The 25,615-nt window shown below is 38.7% G+C and overlaps 2 pseudogenes; both read left to right on the forward strand.

The window, feature by feature from the left end:
- The first annotated feature begins 46 nt into the window (after positions 1 to 46).
- On the forward strand, positions 47 to 21,430 carry LOC110777236 (uncharacterized; annotated as a pseudogene).
- Positions 20,969 to 25,609, forward strand: LOC110777235 (putative disease resistance protein RGA3; annotated as a pseudogene).
- Positions 25,610 to 25,615: the final 6 nt, after the last annotated feature.

Consider the following 25,615-nt stretch of genomic DNA (forward strand, 5'->3'; position numbering starts at 1 on the left):
TGTACATTCGAGTTCTGGATCCTCAGTTCCTCACAACAGTCACATTGACTCACAAGAGAGAAGAAACAAAGTGCCAAAGCCAATTAGCCAGCCATGGAAGCAGGTATATTCGAATCTCTAATCCCATCTCGCTATGTTTCATTTACTCTTCCAACTCATTCTCTCTCTTGCCCAATTGATTAATTTTACACCAAAATTCTTCAAATTTCTGTTCTTGATTCACCTTTACAACCCATGAGTTCCCCCAAAATTGCAGCCATGTTAGTCCCAAAACACCGCGAAAATGATTGGATTTTCGCCACAGAATCTGGGCATCTCCAGCTGTTGTTGGGTTCTCCTGGAATTTCTAGGTTAATTTTGATTGGTAATGTTCCAAATAATGATATAAATGTTGGAAATTTATATAAAAGGTCAATAGAAATGTGCTCAATTTATAGAGAGAAATTGGAGGGAAGTTTGTACCCTTTGTTGATGGCTTTATTACCCAAGGAAATAGCTCAACTGGCCAATTTTGAAGTACCCTTTTTGAGTTATGAGGATAGTGTGATTAGTAGTGTTGTATTAGAGAGGTGCTTTGGGTCTTGTGTGGGGGAAATGCTGGTTGAAGATGTTGAAATTGAGGGTTCGAGGAGGGAGTTTAGGAGGCGGTTGAGGTTTAAGAGAATGCCCAATTTGATACAGACTGAAATAAGCATTGTTCCATGTAATGGAATTGATGATACGAGGTTGAATTCCTTATGTATTGAAGAGGTAGAGTTTTGTCCGGAATTAGGGGTGTTGGTTCATCCTTACTTGGCACCGATGGTGGCCGGTTTGTCTTTGATTGGCGGGTATATTCAAGAGTGTTTTGACTCCGAGGTCAGGCCAAGAGGGCTTTGCATTGGTGTTGGAGGTGGGGCATTGCTTAGTTTTATATCATTCCAATTAGGTTTTGAGGTTGTAGGTGTTGAGATGGATGATGTAGTTTTGAGGGTTGCAAAGCAATATTTTGCGCTACAAACTGGCAATGATATTCAGCTTTGTCTTGGTGATGGGATTGAAATTTTAAAGAAGGTAGCATTGTTTGACCGCGACAGTAAATCAAGTCCTTCGGTTGCCGATAATGTACGAGAGGATCATTGTAAGGATTATTTTGAATTGTTTGTGTCCAAATTTCTTGTTATCATGGTTGACCTGGATTCTGGTGACCCAAAAATGGGTATTAGCGCCCCTGCATTAGAGTTTTTGCAAAAAGATGTACTTCTAGCAGCCAAATCGTGTCTGTCTGAGCAGGGAATTCTAGTTTTGAATGTAATTCCTTCGAGTAAGTCATTCTATGGTATGTTGATACTTGAATTGAAAGAAGTGTTTGTGGATTTGCATGAGATAGATTGTGGAAATGGAGAGAATTTCGTTCTTATAGCATCAAATACATCTGCGGCTTTAAATTTTGGTGAAACTGAAAATGCATTTCTGAGAAAGCTGAAGTCTGTTATTTCAGAACCACTTGTGGATTCGATCAGGAAAATATGAAGTTTATAATAGATTTTTTTGCGGGATTCTAACTTCTAATACTGCTTCATGGAGTTATGACTTGATTGAGAAACTCCGCTTTTGTCAAGCTGTTAATGGCTGCAATTCTTGAATTTTTTCTCGGTAGTTTTTAAATCAGAATGCTATATGTTGTCTATATTCAAGATATGAGCTTGATCTCATAGGGCATGGTTAACTTGAAGTTAGAACTCGTCCGTATCCTTGTGTGGGCTGAAGAAGGTCTTCAATTTGGTATAAGGTCTGATATGAAGTGAGACAAAGAGTAGGAGAATTTTCTAAGGTAATATAGCAGTCTTATGAGTTTGATTCTTATCATTTTCTTTCTTATTATGTCATAGTTATGTCAAAACATGTAGGTTCGTGTTTTTCATGTCATTTACTGTTTTGAAATGCCTTTATTTTATCCACTTTGCGTGGGTAAGTTGATGCTTGCTTCATTTCTTATACTCCGATTATTTAATTCTTCTGACTACAAATTGTTTACAACTATCCTTCTATTCAAAAGTGAATTCTGTTACTTCGGAAGTATACATGCATTCTGTCATGAAAACATGAATTTTATTCTCTGAACTTTTATCTGGTATCTAACTTCTAAACTCCGCCATGGAGCTATAACTGAGAAACTTTTATAATATTCACCATACTGTAATGGCTGCACTTTATCTGTTCCTAGTGGATTATGAGGAAAGCAGAGTGCTGCATGTGATGTACATGAGTGAGTAGTCTACATCTAATAGTATGCCATTTTCCACTTGTTTTCTGATCTCCAGGACTTTAGTTCATCCAGAATTTGGAATACTTCTGTTTTCAGTGGGTAATAAGATGTGTTCTGAACTGAAACTAAGCATTAGGGGAAGTTTTCCCTAATCTGTTACCAAAATCTGTCTTCTTTTTCAAGTTCTTATTTGAAGCAGGTTGGCCATATTATGTATACATTCATGTTATTGGATCATTCTCTTGGACCGTTGATGTTCCTTTTCTGCGCTTTGCCTTTGTAGGTGTGTCCCTACACGCGTGTTTGGTCTGTGGTTGCTTCATTCCGTAAATCTTTTGTTTCTCTTTCGGGCACAACTAGTTTCTTTTGTAGTGAATGATTTACAGAACATAATTGTTATAAAGGTACATATGTTTTCCGTATGTTCGTCACACTTGTAGCTAAGTCTCTACATTGCATCTTAGTATCTATCTTTGCATACTATACATATGAAGTTGATAACATTCATCTTCTATTCCTCTTTTTCTCATAAAACCATGTCAATGATTCATATAGGCTTAAGCTATTTATCAACTTAGAAATGATGTACATACATGGGACTGGGGTGTGCGTGAACTAGCACTTTTTAAACGTCTGGTGTTTCATTTTCATGTTATTAAATGATTGCTCTGAATCAGCTTGGTTTTTTATTTGAATATTTGCATACGTAACGAAGGTGTCCGAGGACATCTAAGTCAGAGTCCAGAAGATAGTAACTTTCAAGCGATATTGCCTGCTATGCACTTTCTTTTTAAGTACACAGTCAAACATGTATTTTCATGTGCTGGTCTGATAATTTTCTGAACTACTAATTCTCCTGAAAGATCTTGGTCATGTGGAAATGAATGTGTAGGCAATTTTCTTAGACATGGGATGCTTGATTGGTATAATTGGGAAATACAGTTAGAATCTTTGTTATGCCGTCTATCTTGCTATAGATATGACTGCAATTGATGTCTCTAAAATAACCTCAAATGCAGCCCAAATCAGTTTGAAGAACTTCTTCATCTTCATTACGCAACTATCAAAATATTCCTTAAGGGCTTGAGGCTCGGGCTCGGGCTCAAGTGTTATCTCAAAGGCTCAAAATATGCCTTGAGCACTTGAAAGAAACTGAGGTTTCATTCGTATGGAGTCGGTAGCGAGTAGTATATACAAAGATCAATGCCAAGATAATCAACCAAAAAAAACAACCCCAATTCGCCACAATAATTCACAAAAATAATTCACCAAGCCTAACCAATAAATGGCAGAAAATATAGTCAATTTGGAAATATTACAAACAACACACGAGAATCATACGCAGAAAATACCTTTCATATGAAGCGTAAAGACCCCGAGACTTATGAAGGGTCCACCCTTTCCTTTTCTTATTAAGATCTCTATATAATTGAGGATTACCAAACCTAACTTCAGTTCCCCAAGGGTTTACAACCCATCAACAAGCGTCATAGAATGAGAGATTAACAAAAGATACAAAAGTGAAGAATATCATCGAAAACATTGGTGTTTGTTTGGAAACAACAACTAACCATCTAGGGCTTAAAACGAGAATAACACCATCTTAGATGAACCTTGTATGTCCTCGATAAGCTGCCCAAAATCAGACAAAATCCGACCATGTTTGTACCTTGATTGGATTACTTGAGCGTGAGAAAGTAAAATTCCAAAAATTGTTGCACTTTTGTAAACTCCCACTCAAATCTCTATGTTGCCATATTTTCATGTGTGTAAAATTCTGATGTCCTCATTACTTTTGGACACTTCTAATACACCTCAAAGCTTTTGTTGAAGCAACCTCAAAATTTTCAAAATGGACCAAATCATGTTAGATTGTATATTAGCACAAGTTTATAGAGACTTATGCACAAAAGTGCGTGAGATCCACAACAACCTCCCCCGTTATCCCATCATGGATAAGATAGGATCACTTCCAAAATCATCTCCGACTAGCTTATTACATTAGCTAAGCTTGCTATCAGATGCCACCTTTGTCAACATATTTTGCTCGCTTCCGTTGTTGCATTATACTTTTTCTGTGCCTTGGTTTTGAACAATGCTACACATCTTTGTAGCCATGAATTTTTTTGTTATCAAGATCAGTTGTCATGCCTGTATATCCTTCTAAGTATTGGTATAGGTTTGCCACTTTTATAACACAAACTTAATTTGAAAGTGCCTTAATCCACTTCAATACTTCCATTAACTCTTACCCGAATTGGATGATTGCCTGCTCACAAAACCAACAACAAATATTTGGTCTTGAACACACCATAACATACATCAAAGGACCAATAAGGAAAAGAAGAGTAAGGATTTGGTGACATACTTGCTTTCTCCTTCCCTGTTGTAGGAGTTGCTAATGGTGTACTAAAAAGACTTGGCATGCTACATATTGAACCTTTGAAGCACCCGTTCTGTTTTTTTCCCCTTGTGATTCCTACAATGTCACGAGCAATCTTCATGCCTATGGACTCAAGTCTTTCGTGTTAAATGATTTGGAGATTTTGTACAAGTCTTTTTGGAATTTAGAATCATCTCTACATTTTGTCCAACCCTTGTTTGTCATGGGAATGTGGGATATGTTGATAGTTGGAGAGATGCATAGACGGTTTGAAGTAGGATGAGTATGAATCAATGATTGGTTGCAAAATATGTTCAAGCCCTTTAAGGAAAAGAAAATTAAAGCAGAATGGTGCATATATGTTGATAAAGGTGGTTCCCAGAAGCATGTGCTTTGTAGTATGCTTCTTGGGATGAGTTCGAGTGATACATCTAGCGGGGGGGATTGTTGTGGGTCCAGTCTACTTTTGGCTGTAAGTCTTAATAAACCTGTTCTAGTATATTAACCCAAAATATTGTCTTATGTATTTTGGTCCACTTTGGACATTCCAAGAGAATCTTTTAGGGGTATTAGTTGTCTAAAATGTAGGACATCAGATTTTTCCGCACGAGACACAGAGTTGACTAAGAATTTCCAAGTGTAATCCAATCGAGGGGCAAACATGGCCTATATGGCTAATTTTGGGCAGCTTGTTGGGGACATAGGACTATAGGAGGCTTCATTTTAGATGGCGTGATTTTTGAGTCCCGCATGGTGAGTTATTGTTGCTGGACAAAACACCTATGTTTGTGGTGATATTCTTTACCTTTGTCTTTAATTTCTTATTGTTAGGATGCTTGTTAGTGGGTTGTAAACGTTTGTGGAACTTATGACTTTGGGTTTATTTCTTTTCAGCTTTATGGAGTAGCACTAGGAGAAGTTTTTCCAAGGTATACCTTTGTTTTGAAAGTTATTTCTCTTATTTTCCTTTCTCCACATATTATTTATTCATATATGTAATTGATCATTCTCTTGGAATGTTGTTCCTTTCTACTGTCTGCCTGTTTGAGTGGTTGTGTTTATGCGTGTGATCACTGATCAGTGCATGATTGTTTCATTTTGTATATCTATTGTATCTCTTCTGACTGCAACAAGTATCCTTCACAGTTCTTAGATAAAATTAGATGTGTTTTTGTTTTCATCTCATTGAAGCTAAATCTGTACAATAACAGCTTGGTTTTTATCTAAGCATGCATGTAAGATGTGTAACATTCATCTTATGCTCCCCTCTTTCTTGATTATGTGAATGAATTATGTAGGCCTATCTTCTTGGATATGTTATCCATACCTAGCACTTTCTACTTGTCTGGGATTTCGGATAAGTGCTCTGAATCGGTTTAGTTTTTTATCCGAATATTTGTATTCATGTGACTTATGAGGATATTGCAATAATCCAGCCCAACCGTCGCCCGAACCTCAAGGAAGTTCGCCAAACTTTTCAAAAAGTTCGGACAAACTTCCCCTTGGTCCACCCGAACTGCGCTGCTGAATCGTTTTTTCCTTGTCTGATCCCAACTTTCTTCTCTCTCTCTCTCCTCTTATTCGGCTTCCCTTCATACAAACCCAACTCCCTCTCTCCATCTCCTACCTCTTTAATCTCCAGTTGTCTTAATTTCTACCACTACAAATTCATCTCCACCACTTTAAACACAGTTCATACCTCAAATTTTCTAAATTTCACAGCCACCCAAATTTCAATTACATTCAAGTAGTGGTGTTTCAAGTGGATTATTTTTTTGTGTTCTTCATTGCTTCTTAGAGTTGTGAGGAACATTTCCTCCCCATCCACTAGTTTTTGTTAATTTATGTTTTAAAATTCATGAATTAATATTTGCCCAAATTGATATTTTCATGCTTGATTCTTGCTTATCATTGGAATATTTAAGTAAAGCTTCCCAGCATTGAGGGGTATTGAAGTGGAGTAGTAGTATAGAAGGAGTGTTCTTGGGTGAATTTTTGGTTTTGGGAGATTGTTGGTCTGAACAAAAAAAAAATGGCTAGCCTATTTAAGAAAGGGAGCTACTGCTTCCGAAGAACCTACTTCCTCCCATCCTACACCAAGGGATGAGGTAGAGGAGCCGAAAGCTCCACGCCACCCAACCTTGAGACTTCTGGGTTTAAGTTCTCAAAGGCGAAGTTTTGGGAGTGTTTTTATACAAACAGGTAATATTGTGAGATTTTATTTGGTTGGCTTGGATGCTATTGGATCTTTTGATTGCTTAGTAGATTAATGATGAATATATTTATTGATTATTTGATGTTGTCAGTTGTTGAGATAGCTAGTATGTTGAGTGAATAGTTCTCTGCTAAGGAGGATAGGGTGATGGGATCAGATGATTAGGCCTACCCGCTTCTACGATGATGAGGCAGCGACGAAGTTAGGGATTAAGGAGAAAGCAAAGAGGTTGGCGGAAAATTTTGGGTGCTCGGATTTCCTTGAGGTGGCTGTGAACACTTGTGCTCGTATTGCCCGTCACTTTCTTTCATTTCTTGGAAAAGAGGTGGCTAAGGTCAATAAAGATGATGATGTGATCATAATCCATTTTAAGCTCTTCAACACAAAACACTCTCTCAACAATGAGGAACTCTCATCAATCCTCAAGCTTCGAGTGAAGATGTGGGGTGACTCATTTATTGTATGAGGTGAAGGTGAATAGGGTTGAGTACCACGAGCAACCTTGGTGAGTTGATGGAATCAAAGCTCCTCCTTCAAATCAGTCTTTCAAACAAATCAGTCAAGACATCCTCCATCATCCGTCCGGCATCAAGATATTATCAAGATTGCTTGCTATTCCGTGTTCTTCAAAGGTGGTCTGGGAAATGAAGGAAATGATGCCCTTGGTCCAAGTATGCATTCTATGTTAAGTCTAATAAATGCGGTTCAGTATTAATTAACAAGTTAATAATTCAGTGAGATCAAGTGAGCTGAATGCCTAGCTAGAGGCCGCTTCAGTTCAAGTGGAATTAATGATATTAATCCACAGCTTACTCTTGACTGAACCCGTAAGGTCACACAAATAGTACGTAAACGGATCAAGTATTTAATGGCATTAAATACTCCATCTATGGATATTCGGAATCGACGGATCTTGGTTTCAGTGGGAGCTGAGATCGTCACAGGCAAGAAATGAATACTCCGGAAACGATGATATTGCCGGAAACGGAAATATGGATCGTATCGGAAATATAAATATTATCCAAGTCGTAGATGTTGCCGGAAACGGAAACATGGTACGTATCGGAAAATATTATCGGAAATGGAAATATTGCCAGAATCGGAAATATTGCCGGAAACGGAAATATTGTCAGAATCGGAAATATTATCGGAATCGGAAAATAATTCCGGAAACGGAAATATTAAATATTTGTTCGAAACGGAAATTAATTCCGGAATCGGAAATGTTAAATATTGTTCGTATCGGAAATGAATTCCGGAATCGGAAATTTAATCGGAAGCGTATCGTACGAATAAGCATCGGACGAGGCCTGCCGGACGAGGGCCCAGCACGAAGCCAGGCCATCGCCCAGCAAGCCAAGCGCGCCACACGAACAGCCAAGGCCACGCCAGGCCCAGCGCAAGGCCAGGCCCAGCAGGCCGTGGCAGCGCGCACAGCGCGCGCAGCGCGCGCAGGTGCTTGCGTGGGCTTGTAGCTCGCGTAGGCCTCGCTGCGTGGGCTGCTGCTCGCACGCACGCGCATGGGCGGCCCATCGTGGCTGCCGTGTGTGTGTGCGTAAGTGTTTGTGTTCATGCACGATTCCTAAAACGTGCAGAGTTCGGTTAATGATTAAATTCCTAATTCTATTTGATAAATTAATTAATTAGAGTTCTTGCAGGATTCTAAGTTTAATTAATTCGTATCCTAATAGGATTCCAATTCTCTTTCCATACCCCTATAAATATGTGGCCTGGGTTCACAATTTATAACGAGTTTTAAAGTATTCAAAGTGAGTTTTTGAGAGAAAAATTCAGTCACACATCTTGCTCAAAAGTGCCGAAAATTCTAGTACCTTAAGGGCGATTCTAGTTGGTCAATCTTAAGGCGGATCCGGACGTGCTGTGGACTATCTACGGAGGGACGACACTTGGAGTCTTAAAGACTTGTTCTTGTTCGGTTCGGGCGCAGCTAGGGAGGGCACGCAACAAAGAGTATGCATCTAAATTATGCTATATGATTATGTGTAAATAATATGTATTCCTGGGTTAATGGTTGTTTCCGCATGATTTATGTAATATCATATGTATCATAACCTAACAGTGGTATCACGAGCCCCTTATTATTTTCATAATCTAAATTGCATGAACATGGTTAAATATTACAAATTTGCAAGAATTAAAAGGGGTGATTAATTTTCGTAATTGTTAATTAATTGCAAATTGCGTTTATTTAATTATACGTACGCAGTTTTTCGGCAGTTTCTTCGTTACTCATCCAAATCGAGTGATTTTTGTGTCAATTCCGCATGTAAAAGGCATTCTAAAATTTTGACAAAAATAGTATTTTTCTGCCGAACCCAGAATTCTCAAATTCGAAGCCTAACTATGACTTTTCGAAGGTTTTAGTTTTTCGAATGCAAAATTTCGTAAATTTAAGATGTTAAATTAAATATTTGCGATTCTTGTTGATAAATCTTGAATTTTTGATTGACCTACTGTATATGTTTAACAAGTTTGAATGCCTAGCCTTGTTAATTATGCAATCTAATTTGTAATTATGATTAATTTGTTGAAAATTAGAATAATTTAGAATTAATTTGATTTTCATAATTAATTATAATTTAATTAGAAACCTATGATTAAAAACCACCATAAAAATTGTAAATTTATAATAAATTTTAAATTTTTATGACCTAGACTTGAATCCATGTAAATCGGAAATCAATTGAATAATAAATTTTCGATTTTTCGCCCTAAAATTATGAAATTAATATTATTTATTAATTTGTCATTAATTTTAAATATAAATTTTAAATTTTTATGCGATTCGTTCATATAACTTGCACGCACAAAGCAATGGACGCTTCGTGTTACCCTTAAAGGGTGTTGTATAGTGCGGGCATGCGACGACGAGCAAGGGAGCTCGTCGCCCGTGCGGCACGAATGCAATGAGCAAGGGCGTGGTGCACGAGCACAAGGCAGCAGCCCTGCCTTGTGTCGTGGGCCACGAGCTATGAACAAATGGGCATGGGCGAAAGGCAAGCCAAGACAGTCGCGTGTGGGCAGCAAGCGAGCTGCGCCACAACGCGCACTGCCTCGCGCAAGAGCGCGCAGCCTCGCGCGCAGCGAGCGCAAGCTCGCGTGCCACGAGCACTGCGCCCAGCGTTGCTCGCGCGCGCAGCGAGCGATGTCGCGCGCCCAACGAGCGATGTCGCGCGCCCAGCAACGATGTCGCGCGCACAGCGAGCGATGGCTCGCGCGCACAGCGAGCAATGGCTCGCGCGCACGGCGAGCGCTGGCGAGCGCGCACTGCGAGCGATGGCTCGCGTGCGATGAGCGCTGGCGCGCGCGCAGCGAGCACCACAGCGTGCGATGGCTTGCGATGGGAGATGCAGCAGCTATGCGACGAGCGCATGGGCTGCGCGCACATGGCCAGCAATGGCTGTGTGCGTGCGGCCCATGGGCGTGCAATGCGTAGGGTGTTTGCGTTACGATTAGATCGTTTTGAATGTTTAATTCGAAAATTTCAGTTCACGTAATTTTAATTAATTTTAAAATTAATAATTTAAATTATTTTCTTGGATTTTAATTTTGAATATTGTAATTATAATAAATGTTATTTATTCTAATTATTTTACTAAAATTAAAATCATGAATTAATTTAAATAACGACTGAAATTAAATTAAACTTTTTGGATTCAATTGTAAATTTATATGAGCTTTAAATTTTAATTAAATTTGTATGTTTCCGGTTAGACTAGAAATACATTTTTATGTTTAAAATTAGTAAAGCATATGAATTTATTTATTTTTGCTAAGCAAGACACAAAGCCTATTACAAGGTTATAAACCAATCATAATCTCTCTTGCTCACAGCTTTTGGCAAAACTATTTGAATTCTGCCCTTAACCAACTGCTTCAAGCTACCCACAGTGTGACTAACAGTGGGGATGTGATTATCCCAAAAGCTTGCATTCCTGCTCTTCCAAATCAGGTACACAGCAGTACCAATAGCAGCAAAAATAACTTGTTTTCTGAACTTAGTAACTCTGCTATGACCAATCTTCCTTACCAACTGATGCAAGGTACCAGCCATAGGAACACCCAACCACTGCTGCATTGCCTGCATAATCTGATAGCTGAACTGACACTGAAAGAAAAGATGGTTGTGATCTTCATCCTGCAACCCACAAATCAAGCATAGAGCAGATTGACTAATCCCAATTCTAGCTAATATGAATTTATTGGTTTAAGTGGGAGCGCTATTTAGTCATAAACTCTTGATTAGGTCTGCAAATCCTTAAGGTTAAAACAACTTGATTAGAATTAATAAGGACTGAATAATTGGTAGATTATTGGTGCCCTTGATTAATTGCTGCAAATGTTTACATGATGCATAATGTGTTTTACTAACCAGCTATGTGGGCCATTCATGATAATGAATGGGTGAATCGTATATATTGTATATGTACTGTTTTGCAGGTTATGAAGTGACTAGTATGGCCCAAATAGGATAGAAAATATGGTCTGCGTACCATTAATTTGAATGTAATTGGTCTAAAGTACCAAAGTTATTTTTCAATTCAAATATGGTCTGCGAACCATCAAATAGTTGTAATTAGTTATAGCTTATCCTATTTGAAGAAAATGGTGCCTCCCACGGAGATTTTCAAGACGGACTTTGAAGTCAAAGCTTCAAGATGAAGTCGGGCCATACTAGATCACATTTATCTTATGCATGTTTTAAGTTATTTATTGCTTTTAAATATGTCTTAAAATGCATGAGATCAAAAGCTTGATTATGTTGCATGATTAAGGATTTTAGTTCACTTAAAATCTAACCAACATAGTAAGAGCCTTAAGTTCCAAACTTAAAAATTGAGTTAAAAGGTGCCATGCCAAAATATACACTTGCTTGGATATCCTTTACATCAATCTAGTAATAGTTTTCGCTCAGCGAGGTGTTACTTATTGGTCCTAAAGGGGCAAGGTACACAAACAATTGTGAGTACATGTTAGTTTTGGTGAAACTCAACGATATAAGTAAGGAGTCCTTTTATGTCGTGGCAAAATCGATAGGTTTACCTAATAAGTTCTTAGACGTACCTATCAACCAAGAATAGTTTCTAGACTATTAGCAAAAGGCTTTTGCTTACCTAAGATGTTCTAGGATTAAGTCGACAAACTGTGCTTAGTTTTTCAATGATTTTAGGATCTTGGAATCATTTTATTCACACCTGCCGGAACACATAACTTGAATAAAATGCTTAATAAACATTGAATTATGCATGTATGCTAGAATTTAAGTTTATTAAGAGAAACTGTGAATGGTTATTTATTTGTTTATTCTTTTCAATTGTAGTTTTTAATATGGCAAACAACAATTCATTCAACATTCGATCAATTCTCGAAAAGGAGAAGTTGAACGGGAAAAACTTCCTTGACTGGCAAAGGAACTTGCAAATAGTTCTTATGCAGGAAGAAAAGGAGTATGTCCTAGATGAGGCGATGCCCGAAGCTGCAGGCGACGGGGTCACTCGGGCAGCCCTCAATCGTTGGATTGATGCCAACAAGGATGTGAAATGTCTAATGCTCGCCACCATGAGTGCAGATCTGCAGAAAACGTTCATCAACTCAGATGCTTTCACAATCATCAGTGAGTTGAAGAACATGTTCCAAGATCTGGCTCGAGTCGAAAGATTCGAGACTCATAGGCAAATTCTTGAGACCAAGCTTAAGAAAGGCGAGCCCGTAAGTCCACATGTTCTCAAAATGATTGGACTCATTGAGAATATGAGTCGGCTGGATCAGCAATTTTCTCAGGAAATGGCTATAGACACCATCCTCCATTCTCTTCATAGCGGGTATGATCAGTTCAAACTGAACTACAGTATGAATAGTCTGGACAAAACGAAACGCTCACTGAGCTTCACGGTATGCTGAAGACCGCTGAAAAGACGCTCAAAAGTGATAAGCAGGATGTGCTTATGGTGCGTGGGGGCAAGTTCAAGAAATCTGGAAAGAAGAGGAATGCTAAGAAAGGTGGCAATAAGGCCAGCCCAACTAAGCAAACTGGCGCCAAATCTGTAAAGAGGAAGGTCAGTCAACCCACTTCTGAATCCGAATGCTTCTACTGCAAGAAGAAGGGGCATTGGAAGAGAGATTGCTTGAAGCTAAAGGAAGATCAGAAGAACGGAACAGTCGTTCCATCTTCAGGTATTTTCGTTATAGACTGTATACTTGCTAATTCAACTTCTTGGGTATTAGATACAGGTTGTGGCTCACACTTATGTTCCAATCCACAGGGACTAAGAAGAAGTAGAAAGTTAAGCAAGGGTGAAGTCGACCTACGAGTGGGAAATGGAGCACGGATTGCTGCATTAGCTGTAGGAACTTACTATTTGTCGTTGCCCTCCGGGCTAGTTTTGGAACTGGAAGAATGTTTTCATGTTCCAAGTCTTACTAAAAACATCATTTCAGTTTCTTGCTTAGATGCTAAGGGATTTTCCTTTTTAATAAAAGACAATAGTTGTTCGTTTTATTTTAAAGAGATGTTTTATGGATCTGCTAGATTAGTCAATGGACTTTATTTATTAGATCACGACAAACAAGTATATAACATAAATACCAAAAAGGCCAAAAAGGATGATTCAGATCTCACCTATCTGTGGCATTGTCGATTAGGCCATATAAACTTGAAACACTTAGAAAGACTTCAAAAGGAAGGAATTCTAGAACCATTTGACTTAGAGGATTATGGTAAATGCGAATCATGTTTACTTGGCAAAATGACAAAGCAACCTTTCTCTAAAGTTGGAGAAAGAGCAAATGAACTATTGGGTTTAATCCATACAGATGTATGTGGACCAATGAGTACAAATGCTAGAGGTGGTTTCAGCTACTTTATCACTTTCACTGATGACTTCAGTAGGTATGGTTATGTCTACCTAATGAAGCATAAGTCTGAATCCTTTGACAAATTCAAGGAATTTCAGAGTGAAGTAGAGAATCAATTAGGCAAGAAGATTAAGGCACTGCGGTCTGATAGAGGCGGTGAATATCTGAGCTATGAATTTGATGACCATCTGAAAGAATGTGGAATTCTATCAGAATTGACTCCTCCTGGAACACCACAATGGAATGGTGTGTCGGAACGGAGGAACAGAACCTTGCTAGACATGGTCAGGTCAATGATGGGTCAGGCCGAACTTCCATTAGAATTTTGGGGACATGCACTAAATACAGCTGCACTCACTATAAATAGAGCTCCGTCTAAAGCTGTCGAAAAGACTCCATACGAATTATGGTTTGGAAAGCCTCCAAATGTGTCTTTTCTTAAGATTTGGGGATGTGAAGTATACGTCAAGCGATTAATTTCAGACAAACTTCATCCAAAATCTGACAAATGTATCCTTGTGGGCTATCCAAAGGAAACAAAGGGGTATTACTTCTACAATACAATTGAGAACAAAGTGTTTGTTGCTCGAGATGGTGTCTTTTTGGAGAAAGATCACATTTCCAAAATGACAAGTGGGAGAAAAGTAGACCTCGAAGAAATTCGAGTCGAACAACAAACTCTAGAGAATGCTCAAGATGACATTCAGGATGAAACTCAGAGATCTTTGGAAGAATCTGGTGAGAATCATGGTCAATCTAGAAATGTTACCCCGCGTAGATCGCAAAGATATAGATCTCAACCGGAAAGGTACTTAGGTATTTTGACGAACGAGAGCTATGACGTTCTATTACTTGAAAGTGATGAACCTGCGACTTACAAACAAGCTATGACGAGCCCTAGCTCCAAGCAATGGCAAGAAGCCATGCAATCTGAATTAGACTCCATGTCTGAAAACCAAGTATGGGATTTGGTCGATTTGCCAGATGGCTACCAAGCCATTGGAAGCAAATGGGTTTTCAAACTGAAAAAGGACAAGGATGGGAAACTTGAAGTTTTCAAAGCTAGATTGGTTGCAAAAGGTTACAGACAAGTCCACGGTGTGGATTACGATGAAACTTTTTCACCAGTTGCAATGCTAAAGTCTATTCGGATAATGTTAGCAATCGCTGCATATTACGATTACGAAATATGGCAGATGGATGTCAAAACTGCTTTCTTAAACGGCGTTTTAACAGAAACTGTGTTTATGACACAGCCTGAAGGTTTTGAGGATCCAAAGAATGCTAAAAAGGTATGCAAGCTAAAGAAGTCAATCTACGGATTGAAGCAGGCATCCAGGAGCTGGAATATACGTTTTGATGAAGCAGTCAGTGACTTTGGTTTCATCAAGAACGCAGACGAATCTTGTGTATACAAGAAGGTTAGTGGGAGCAAAATTGCTTTCCTAGTATTATATGTCGACGACATATTACTTATCGGAAATGACATTCCTATGTTGAACTCTGTCAAGATTTGGCTTGGGAAATGTTTTTCGATGAAGGATCTAGGAGAAGCACAGTACATATTGGGCATCAAGATTTACAGAGATAGATCTAAAAGGATGATTGGACTTAGTCAAAGCACTTATATCAATAAGGTGCTTGATAGGTTCAAGATGGCGGACTCCAAGCGAGGCTACCTACCCATGTCTCATGGAATGACTCTAAGCAAGACTCAGTGCCCAAAAACACTTGATGAGCGTAGACGAATGAATGGGATTCCGTATGCATCATTGATTGGTTCAATAATGTATGCTATGATATGTACACGCCCGGATGTTGCGTACGCACTCAGTGCTACGAGCAGATACCAGTCAGACCCAGGAGAGGCGCATTGGACTGCTGCCAAGAACATTCTGAAGTACCTAAAAAGGCACAAAGATGACTTCCTGGTCTATGGTGGAGATGATGAATTAATTGTTAAAGGCTATACGGACGCAAGTTTCCAAACCGACAAAGATGATTTCAGATCACAGTCTGGGTTTGTCTTCTGCCTCAACGGAGGAGCAGTAAGCTGGAAAAGTGCTAAGCAAAGCACCATTGCGGATTCTACAACTGAAGCGGAGTACATTGCTGCACATGAAGCAGCAAAGGAAGCTATATGGCTAAGGAAGTTCATAGGTGAACTTGGTGTAGTCCCCTCCATTAAAGGACCAATAGCCCTGTATTGTGACAATAACGGAGCTATTGCACAGGCAAAAGAGCCTAGACACCACCAGAGAGTCAAGCATGTACTTCGTAGATTTCACCTTCTACGAGAGTTCGTTGAAAGAAAAGAAGTCGAGATAAGCAAAATTGGAACTGATGACAACATATCGGATCCATTAACTAAACCTCTGCCGCAAGCGAAGCACAACTCGCACACTGCAGCTATGGGAATCAAGCATATTGGAGAATGGCTTTGATGTCTCTATTTAATGTTTTAAAGTTTTAGAGTTTAAATCTTTGTAAAACATTATTGGTTAATCATTCACAATAAATGAAAAGAATTCATTTTTCCATTTAATTTGTGGTTTATTAAATGATGAGTCCCTTCAATTTGACGATATATTCAAGATAGACTGTCAGGACCAGTCCTGTGACTAAGAAATGTCTATCAAGTGAACTTGAATGTCAAAGGTTGAAAATGGTCCCTAGTCGGAGTTTTCTATAAAATTGGACGCATAGAAAACATTAGACGATTAGAATGCAAGATGACTAGTAGTTCTGTTTCTTGAACTATGTGGACATGGCAATGTCATAATCATTTGCATAGATACTTACTTTGGGAAGATTAGTATCGGACAAGACCTATGAAACTTTACTGTAAGAGATGAAAATCTGTCATAAGTAAATTTCATTAAAATTATTAGACACTAAATCCTCAATACCTGAGTGATTTGAGATTACTTGTTTGAGAACTGGTTGCTTTGACGTTGACCAACCGTCGCACCGTAAAAGGAGGCTATAAAGGCAACGCTCAGGTAATCACCTATCAAACGAAGTCTAATCTCAAGATCGCAAGATTGGGATTGTCCTCCCATAAATCGGGATGAGATGCTTAAAAGTTGTACAAGGCCACTCGGAGAGCTAGAAACTGTGAAATGCATGGCCGTGCTCGGATGAATCATAGGCTATGATTATCTGTTTATTTGATCAGTTGAACTCTGAAACCGAGAAACGCCTCTGGACATAATAAGGATGACAACTCTTACCTTATGTTCAAGAGCAAGCATCGAGCGACAAAGGAATTAGGAAATGCACACTTGTCCCTAAGGACAAGTGGGAGACTGAAGGAAATGATGCCCTTGGTCCAAGTATGCATTCTATGTTAAGTCTAATAAATGCGGTTCAGTATTAATTAACAAGTTAATAATTCAGTGAGATCAAGTGAGCTGAATGCCTAGCTAGAGGCCGCTTCAGTTCAAGTGGAATTAATGATATTAATCCACAGCTTACTCTTGACTGAACCCGTAGGGTCACACAAATAGTACGTAAACGGATCAAGTATTTAATGGCATTAAATACTCCATCTATGGATATTCGGAATCGACGGATCTTGGTTTCAGTGGGAGCTGAGATCGTCACAGGCAAGAAATGAATACTCCGGAAACGATGATATTGCCGGAAACGGAAATATGGATCGTATCGGAAATATAAATATTATCCAAGTCGTAGATGTTGCCGGAAACGGAAACATGGTACGTATCGGAAAATATTATCGGAAATGGAAATATTGCCAGAATCGGAAATATTGCCGGAAACGGAAATATTGTCAGAATCGGAAATATTATCGGAATCGGAAAATAATTCCGGAAACGGAAATATTAAATATTTGTTCGAAACGGAAATTAATTCCGGAATCGGAAATGTTAAATATTGTTCGTATCGGAAATGAATTCCGGAATCGGAAATTTAATCGGAAGCGTATCGTACGAATAAGCATCGGACGAGGCCTGCCGGACGAGGGCCCAGCACGAAGCCAGGCCATCGCCCAGCAAGCCAAGCGCGCCACACGAACAGCCAAGGCCACGCCAGGCCCAGCGCAAGGCCAGGCCCAGCAGGCCGTGGCAGCGCGCGCAGCGCGCGCAGGTGCTTGCGTGGGCTTGTAGCTCGCGTAGGCCTCGCTGCGTGGGCTGCTGCTCGCGCGCACGCGCATGGGCGGCCCATCGTGGCTGCCGTGTGTGTGTGCGTAAGTGTTTGTGTTCATGCATGATTCCTAAAACGTGCAGAGTTCGGTTAATGATTAAATTCCTAATTCTATTTGATAAATTAATTAATTAGAGTTCTTGCAGGATTCTAAGTTTAATTAATTCGTATCCTATTAGGATTCCAATTCTCTTTCCATACCCCTATAAATATGTGGCCTGGGTTCACAATTTATAACGAGTTTTAAAGTATTCAAAGTGAGTTTTTGAGAGAAAAATTCAGTCACACATCTTGCTCAAAAGTGCCGAAAATTCTAGTACCTTAAGGGCGATTCTAGTTGGTCAATCTTAAGGCGGATCCGGACGTGCTGTGGACTATCTACGGAGGGACGACACTTGGAGTCTTAAAGACTTGTTCTTGTTCGGTTCGGGCGCAGCTAGGGAGGGCACGCAACAAAGAGTATGCATCTAAATTATGCTATATGATTATGTGTAAATAATATGTATTCCTGGGTTAATGGTTGTTTCCGCATGATTTATGTAATATCATATGTATCATAACCTAACAGGAAACTGTGGTATTTGCTAGGATGAATGGAGATGAGAATGAGAGTTGTATGGAGTTTTTGAGGATTATGGAAGTTGTTGAGGTCCCTACTTTTGTGTTTATTAGGGATGGTAAGATTTGTGGGAGGTATGTTGGATCTGGTAAAGGTGAGTTTATTGGTGAGATTCTAAGGTATCAAGGCGTAAGGGTTACTTTATGTAAAAGACAAACCGAGATACTTGTGGTTGGTCGACCAACGTATGCGTACAAGTTTTGGAGGCATGATTGCATCGCTACGTTCATATCTCGTGTCTTGCAAACGAGGGATGACCTATTGGTAGTGATATCTTTTCTGTGGTTATTCTTCTCGTATTGGAACTACTACAGCAATTTACATTTAGAGTAGTGTACGTTTGTCAGCAATGGTACATCTATGTTATTACTTATTTTTTTTTATTCAGTTTATACGTGGAGTTTTTACATTCAAGTTTGGGAAATAGAATGCCTATGTAAGTATTTGCTTACGGTAGTGTACTATTTTGGAATACTGGTTAAAGGTATACTAGACAGATACAAGTGTAGTAACATAGTTGGCGCGCTGTAGCAAAAATCGCCAAGTCGGTGGGAGGACGATGTTTTAATGAATGTGAAATCTTTAGTTTAAAGAAGAAAAATAACCGTGAAGAGTTGAGGTACTGTGTTCTTTGTTCCTGCTGATTAATACAGGGGGATATAACTTAGCTGACTAAAAAAAGATTAAAAGTGTATCCGAGAAGGCGAGAAGTCTACGTCTTTTGTTTTTGAACAGCAGAAAAATAAAAGAGTTGATCAACAGAAATAAGATGTGTCATTTTGGGAGGGTTTTCCTTGTAAATGATGGAATAATGAAACATTTACGATGAAATTAGCCTCTTCCAAACAATTACTTAGTAAAACATGGATTATTCTTGTGCCCACATGTTGCATGATTTATTCCTTTCTTTAACCTACTAAAGTACCCAATTTTTTGTATGACATCTAAAGCAGTTGAGGAATGTGATATTTGGTGCTATATGAAGATAGTGGACGATATTGTCTTGACTAATTGAATGTCTATTAAAGTTTACTTGGCTACTATTATGCATTCTATCATCCAGCCAATGTTCATAGTTCATTTCCGGTCTCTTTAGAAGCCACTTTTCCATTTGATTTAGGAGATATTTTTTTGTTTATGTTTCGTATTTATCAGTGTAATTTTCTAATGATTAAACCCTTGTTCCTATGTGTCAGTGTAGTTATGAATATTTCTTCTAAGAGCTGGTTTAAATGGTTTTGTGTTTTGTTCTTGATACATGCAACATAATTTCCCCTCAACAATTTTACTGAATTTCATGTTTGATGGGCCATTAAATTTCTGAACGTGTATTGATATGAAGTGTTCAGGATAGCATGCTACTACATGTTTGATACAAGAAGTCAATGACTGATCTGTAATGGTAAACTATTTGAGACTGCTTTTTTTATCACAGTGGTTAGAGCATCAGATAAGAGCTTCAATTGCCGACATTGAGCTTCTAGAACCTAGACAGTGAGATAGGAAGGCACCCCCAAGCGAAGATCAGCTGGATAAATCAAGCGGAGGACAGGTATATGTTCTTACAAACTCTGATGTTCTCCCGTTTAAGTTTGGAGTGTCTTGATTTGTTGCAGGCTTCTTCCTTGGAATTTTTTTGTTATGCACCTAATTGGGTAGACTGTATATGCATATATTAAGTCTTGATACTATTTACAATCAGTTCTTATATATTACTCGTATAAAGCTTAAAATGGTTTGACGGATCAAGAAATATTTTTAAATGGGTCCATTTTTTATTATTTAGAAGTATTACTACTACACTGTTAAATATTAGCAAAATTTCCAATGTGTTGTTTTTACAGATTTTTTTCCCTTTGTATAGCAATGTCGGGTCTATTTTATATTTGGCGCTGTAATGGTGGGAAAAGTTGGTTGATGATCATAATGCTGATGCAAATTGTCAATAGAAAACGCAGTGGTTGGACCTAATCTTATTAAGACCTTTCTGAATCAAATCTTTGTAGATATCTAATGGAATAGCCATGTGTCATAACCATTTCACACTTATAATAGTTTGTAAAATACCGTTCTCCTTCCGCCCGTTAAACGGTGTCATATTTTTATTTTAGGTTGTCCTAAAATTATTTTCTAAATTGGTAAGTTAAACGGTGTCCTATTTTCCGTCCGTTAAACGGTGTCATATTTTCCCGTATTATCCTAATCACACTCTTGACTAAGAACTTCAAAAAAAAAAAAAAAACCAAAACCAAAAAATTAACACTTTTTTTTAATACAGTCGTAGGTGTTGCAGTACTTATAGGTGTGTAGGTTGGTCTCTTAGATTTTTTGAGCTTTCAGTGGCAGACCACATACAAAGGATTTAAGGATGGTGTATGGTATTAAAATTGGATGGGTGCCACCTATCATATCACTAATTAATTATTGATTATGGATAGGATCAAGTAACATGGGTAGGTAATATATTTGTATTTTGACTGTTGAGGGTTGACCTCTCAGGTCACACATCTCTTCAATAAGCTATCAAAACCACACAAATCCACAGATTTAAGTACTTCGTCCTTCCAAAAACCTTAACTTCAATCCTCAAAACACAAATGGCTTGGAGATTATTATATTTGTATTTTGACTGTTGAGGGTTGACCTCTCAGGTCACACATCTCTTCAATAAGCTATCAAAACCACACAAATCCACAGATTTAAGTACTTCGTCCTTCCAAAAACCTTAACTTCAATCCTCAAAACACAAATGGCTGATGTTGGAATTGTACTCACTGTTGCTCAGACATTATTTGCAGCACTGGAATGTTCTACCCTCAAGGAGATTTTCTCCATTTGGGGCTATAAATCTGAGTTGGAAGACCTCAAAGAAACGGTTTCTACCATCACGAAAGTGCTTCTTGATGCGGAGGCCAAGCAAGAGTTTTCCAACGAAGAACAATATTGGGTTGAGAAGCTCAAACATGTTGTTTATGATGCTGATGATTTGTTTGACGAGCTCCTTACTTTGGCTGGGCAAAAGCAGCAGAATGCTCGAAGTAAAGTCTTTGAAGAGGTGCGCGACTTCTTTTCTTCTAACAACCAATTCGGCTTGGCTTACTCAATGTCTCGACGGGTTAAAAAAATCAAGAAGAAGTTGGATGCTTTTACCGATAATCATAGAAAATTTGGCTTAGCTGCCGACTCCCACCACTCTATTTGGAGAAGAGTGGAAAGCTGTTCTTATGCTTATATGGGTGATGTGGTTGGGAGAGAGGATGACCTGAAGGATCTGTTGAACATGTTGGATTCTGATTTCAGGGATGATGTTGGTTTCCTTACTATTGTGGGAGTTGGAGGATTGGGGAAAACCACTCTAGCCCAATTAGTGTATCATGATGAAAGGGTTAAACATGAATTTTCTACGAGGTTGTGGGTGTGTATCTCTGATCAAAACGGGGAACTATTTAATGTGAAAACAATTCTTGCCAAGATTCTAGAATCAGCCACATCCAAGAAACATGAAGGCTTTGGATTTTGGAATGGATCAATTGCAAAGTGAGCTGCAAGAGGAGCTAGGAGGTAAGAAGTACTTGCTTGTTATGGATGATGTGTGGAATGAGGATCGCTACAAGTGGCTTGATTTAAGAAAATTCTTAATTCTAGGCGGAAGGGGAAGTAGGGTTGTTGTAACTTCACGCTCGAAAATGACAGCGTATATTGTAGGAAGTGAACATAGTACTTTTGAGTTAAAAGGTCTGTCCAAAGTAAATTCCTGGCGATTATTTGAGATGACAGCATTTGGCACGGGGGACAACCAAGATTACCCTGCTGAGTTAGTTGAGATTGGCGAGAAGATTATTGAGAATTGTCATAATGCACCTCTGGCAATAAAAGTGGTCGGAAGTCTTCTGTTTGGTCAAGACACAATCAAGTGGCGAACATTTCAAGAGAGTGGTCTAGCCAGAATTAGAAAAGGTGACAACGAGGTTATGTCGATATTAAAACTCAGTTATCATAATCTTGAAGCTCCGTTGAAAACTTGCTTTAGGTATTGTGGTTTGTTTCCCAAGAATTATGTCATATGCAAAAGAAAGTTGATTAGCCTTTGGATGGCACAACAGTACATTGTGCCATTTGATGAGGGCCAAAGCATAGAAGATGCAGGTGAGGAATATTTTTCTATTTTGTTGAGAAGGTGTTTCTTCCATAATGTAATAAAGGATGAATATGGGGAAGTCAAATCATGTGTAATTCATGACTTGATGCATGATGTTGCTGAAGATGCAGCAGGGAAGGAAATTTGTTTAACGAATTCCATCACAAGTAACTTGGCAGATACAACGCGTCATGTATTTCATATTGGAAATACATGTACAAAGAGTTTCTCTAAACTTAAAATCCGTACATATCTTAGAGATGGCTACAATCAGTTTCAGGTGAGTACACTATTATCAAGTTGGAGGTCGCTGAGGATATTGGACTTGCATGACTTGGGTATCAAATCTTTGCCTAATACAATAGGTAAATTGTTGCATTTAAGATATCTTGATCTATCTGAAAATAGAAATCTCATGGTCTTGCCCAATTCAATTACGAAGTTATATAATCTTCAAACTTTAAATTTAACCAATTGCTTTAGGCTGCACAAGTTGCCAGAAGACTTGAACAAACTAGTCAGTCTTAGATGCTTGCTCGTATACGGCTGCTCTTGGTTGTTGCATATGCCTCCAGGCCTTGATAAATTGACATGTCTTCATGCACTTTCTAAGTTTGTGGTGGGTAATGAAGATCTATATGGAAATCAATGTGTTGGGAAGCTGGAAGATCTTAAAGCTCTCAAGAATTTAAGAGGCAGCATTGATATCTCCATTTATACAAGTGGCTCGGATGTGAAGGAAAACGATAAAGACGAAGGATACTTGAATTGCATGGAACATCTCAAGGGGGTATCTATAACTTTTGAAGGTTGTCATTTACCAGACAAAGATTATGAACCTGTTGCTATTTACCATGAATCTCTGTTGAAAGACCTGCAGCCACATCATAATATCAGGGGCTTTGGATTGTCTGGGTTTCAAGGTGCAAACATCTTATTCTGGGGAAAAGAGTGGACGACCTTTCTCCCAAATCTGGTCAAGATCTATTTAGGATACTGCCATAAGCTGCAGATTCTCCCATCATTTAGCAAACTAAAACATCTAAAATCACTGGAACTTGTTGATATGCGGAGTTTGGAGTACATTGAGGATAAAAGCAGCACTAGAGATAATGCAGCAGAATTGGCCTTCTTCCCCTGCCTTGAATTTCTAGAAATCAGGGATCTGCCGAACTTGAAAGGATGGTGGAGAGTGGTGGAGTTGATAGGTGATCAGGTCGTTGATAGCTCAAAACCATCATTTCCATGTCTTTCTGTATTGTCCATTGAGAATTGTCATAACCTGACATTGTTTCCTCCCTGTCCAATCATGGAACAAATTTGTTTAATGGGTTTGAATAGAGCACTGCACATAAGAATGGGCGAGGATGATATAGGGTTCGTTTCCTCTTCATCCAGTTCCACGTCAGTGTTGCTGTCAGATACTGGAAGTTCACATCTGAAATTGAGGCATGTCACAATAGATGACGTGCGATATTTTAATGCAATTCCTGTGGAACGTCTTACTAGCATCTGCATCAGATTTGCTACGGAGCTGGAGAGTTTATCAGAAGTAGGAGAGCTATTCAAGAGATGTTCTTCTTTGCGGAAGCTTATGATTTGGTTTTGCTTCAAACTCAGGACTCTTTCGGGTGGTTTGGAGTATCTCACTTCTTTGGAGTCTCTATCAATTAACGCAACCCCAATTGAAAAGGATGATGATGGTTTACCTTGGAGATCCCTTGCTCGGAACCTCCATTCTCTGGAATTAAATCAGATAATGTGCTGGGAATTTCTACCTCAGGGGCTTCATTACTTAACCAGTCTCCAACACCTTAAAATTATTAGTTGTGTGAGTTTGAAGACCATACCAGAATGGATAGGCTGCCTATCATCTCTTCAATCCCTGATCCTAAATGGTTGCATTCTTGTCAACTCACTTCCCAATGCAATAAGGATACTCAACTCTCTCCAGCGACTTGAAATAAAGCGTTGTTCAAAGCTTCTACTCAAAAGATGTCAAAATCCCAAAGGGGAGGACTGGCCCAAAATCCAACACATTCCCTCCATCTCCATCAGTGAATAATTTATGAAAGGTGCTCCTCTCAGTTATCAAATTTTAGTTTCTTTAACTTAATACTTGTCACTATTTTTTTATTGTCTCTTTCAATTGTTTATGGGTTGCTATATTTAGACCAGTACCTGTGTTTACAGAAGCTGTGAAGCATAACTCAACAAGCAATGAAGAAAGCGACTGTATTTGGACCAGTACCTCTGGCTCTGTTTACAGAAGCTGTGAAGCATACTCAACAAGTATGAAACCACCTAATTTTCTGCAGCTCGGTTTTGGGATAGTGTTTGGTTCACTGTCTTTATGTTTATGTTCACAGAGCTTATTACAGAGTTCAAGTATAATGAATAGAAAATAGTGAAATTATCTGCCACCATGGCTTTTTCAAACAAGCTATAAATGAATCAGAAACAAAGGTGACAGAATTCCAAATCTTGCAACAAACATTGAATTGATATTGGTGCTGACAAAACTGTCCTTGAAACTTAACCCCCATTCCTTTTTTGCACTTCCTAAGAGGATGTGTTAACTCTCTTTGGCTTCTTCTGTTATTCAGATTGCCTAGCACATTCCGTAGTCCTTAGGTAGCTAATAAAGTTCATTGATCAGATCATTTGTTGCTGAGCTGGAGAATGGAGCTGATCAGCTCACACATTTAATGTAGAGATGTTATATTGAAGGCTCAAAACATTGATCGGGTTGATGAACTGTTGGGTATTACGATAATGGTTAGCATTACCATAACGTTATTCTGCTGAGATATGTCATCTACTAGTATAAAGTATTTAGCCAGATCTTTACTGTACTGAATGTTTTTTCCTTGAAAATTGTTGTTTGTGAAACCATGTAGAGTAGAAATTTATAGCCAAATGCACATTTCGTGCTGTTGCTGCAATTATTGGACTATTGTTCATCGTTT

Source organism: Spinacia oleracea, chromosome 6, assembly GCF_020520425.1.
Source record: "Spinacia oleracea cultivar Varoflay chromosome 6, BTI_SOV_V1, whole genome shotgun sequence".
NCBI lineage: Eukaryota > Viridiplantae > Streptophyta > Magnoliopsida > Caryophyllales > Amaranthaceae > Spinacia > Spinacia oleracea.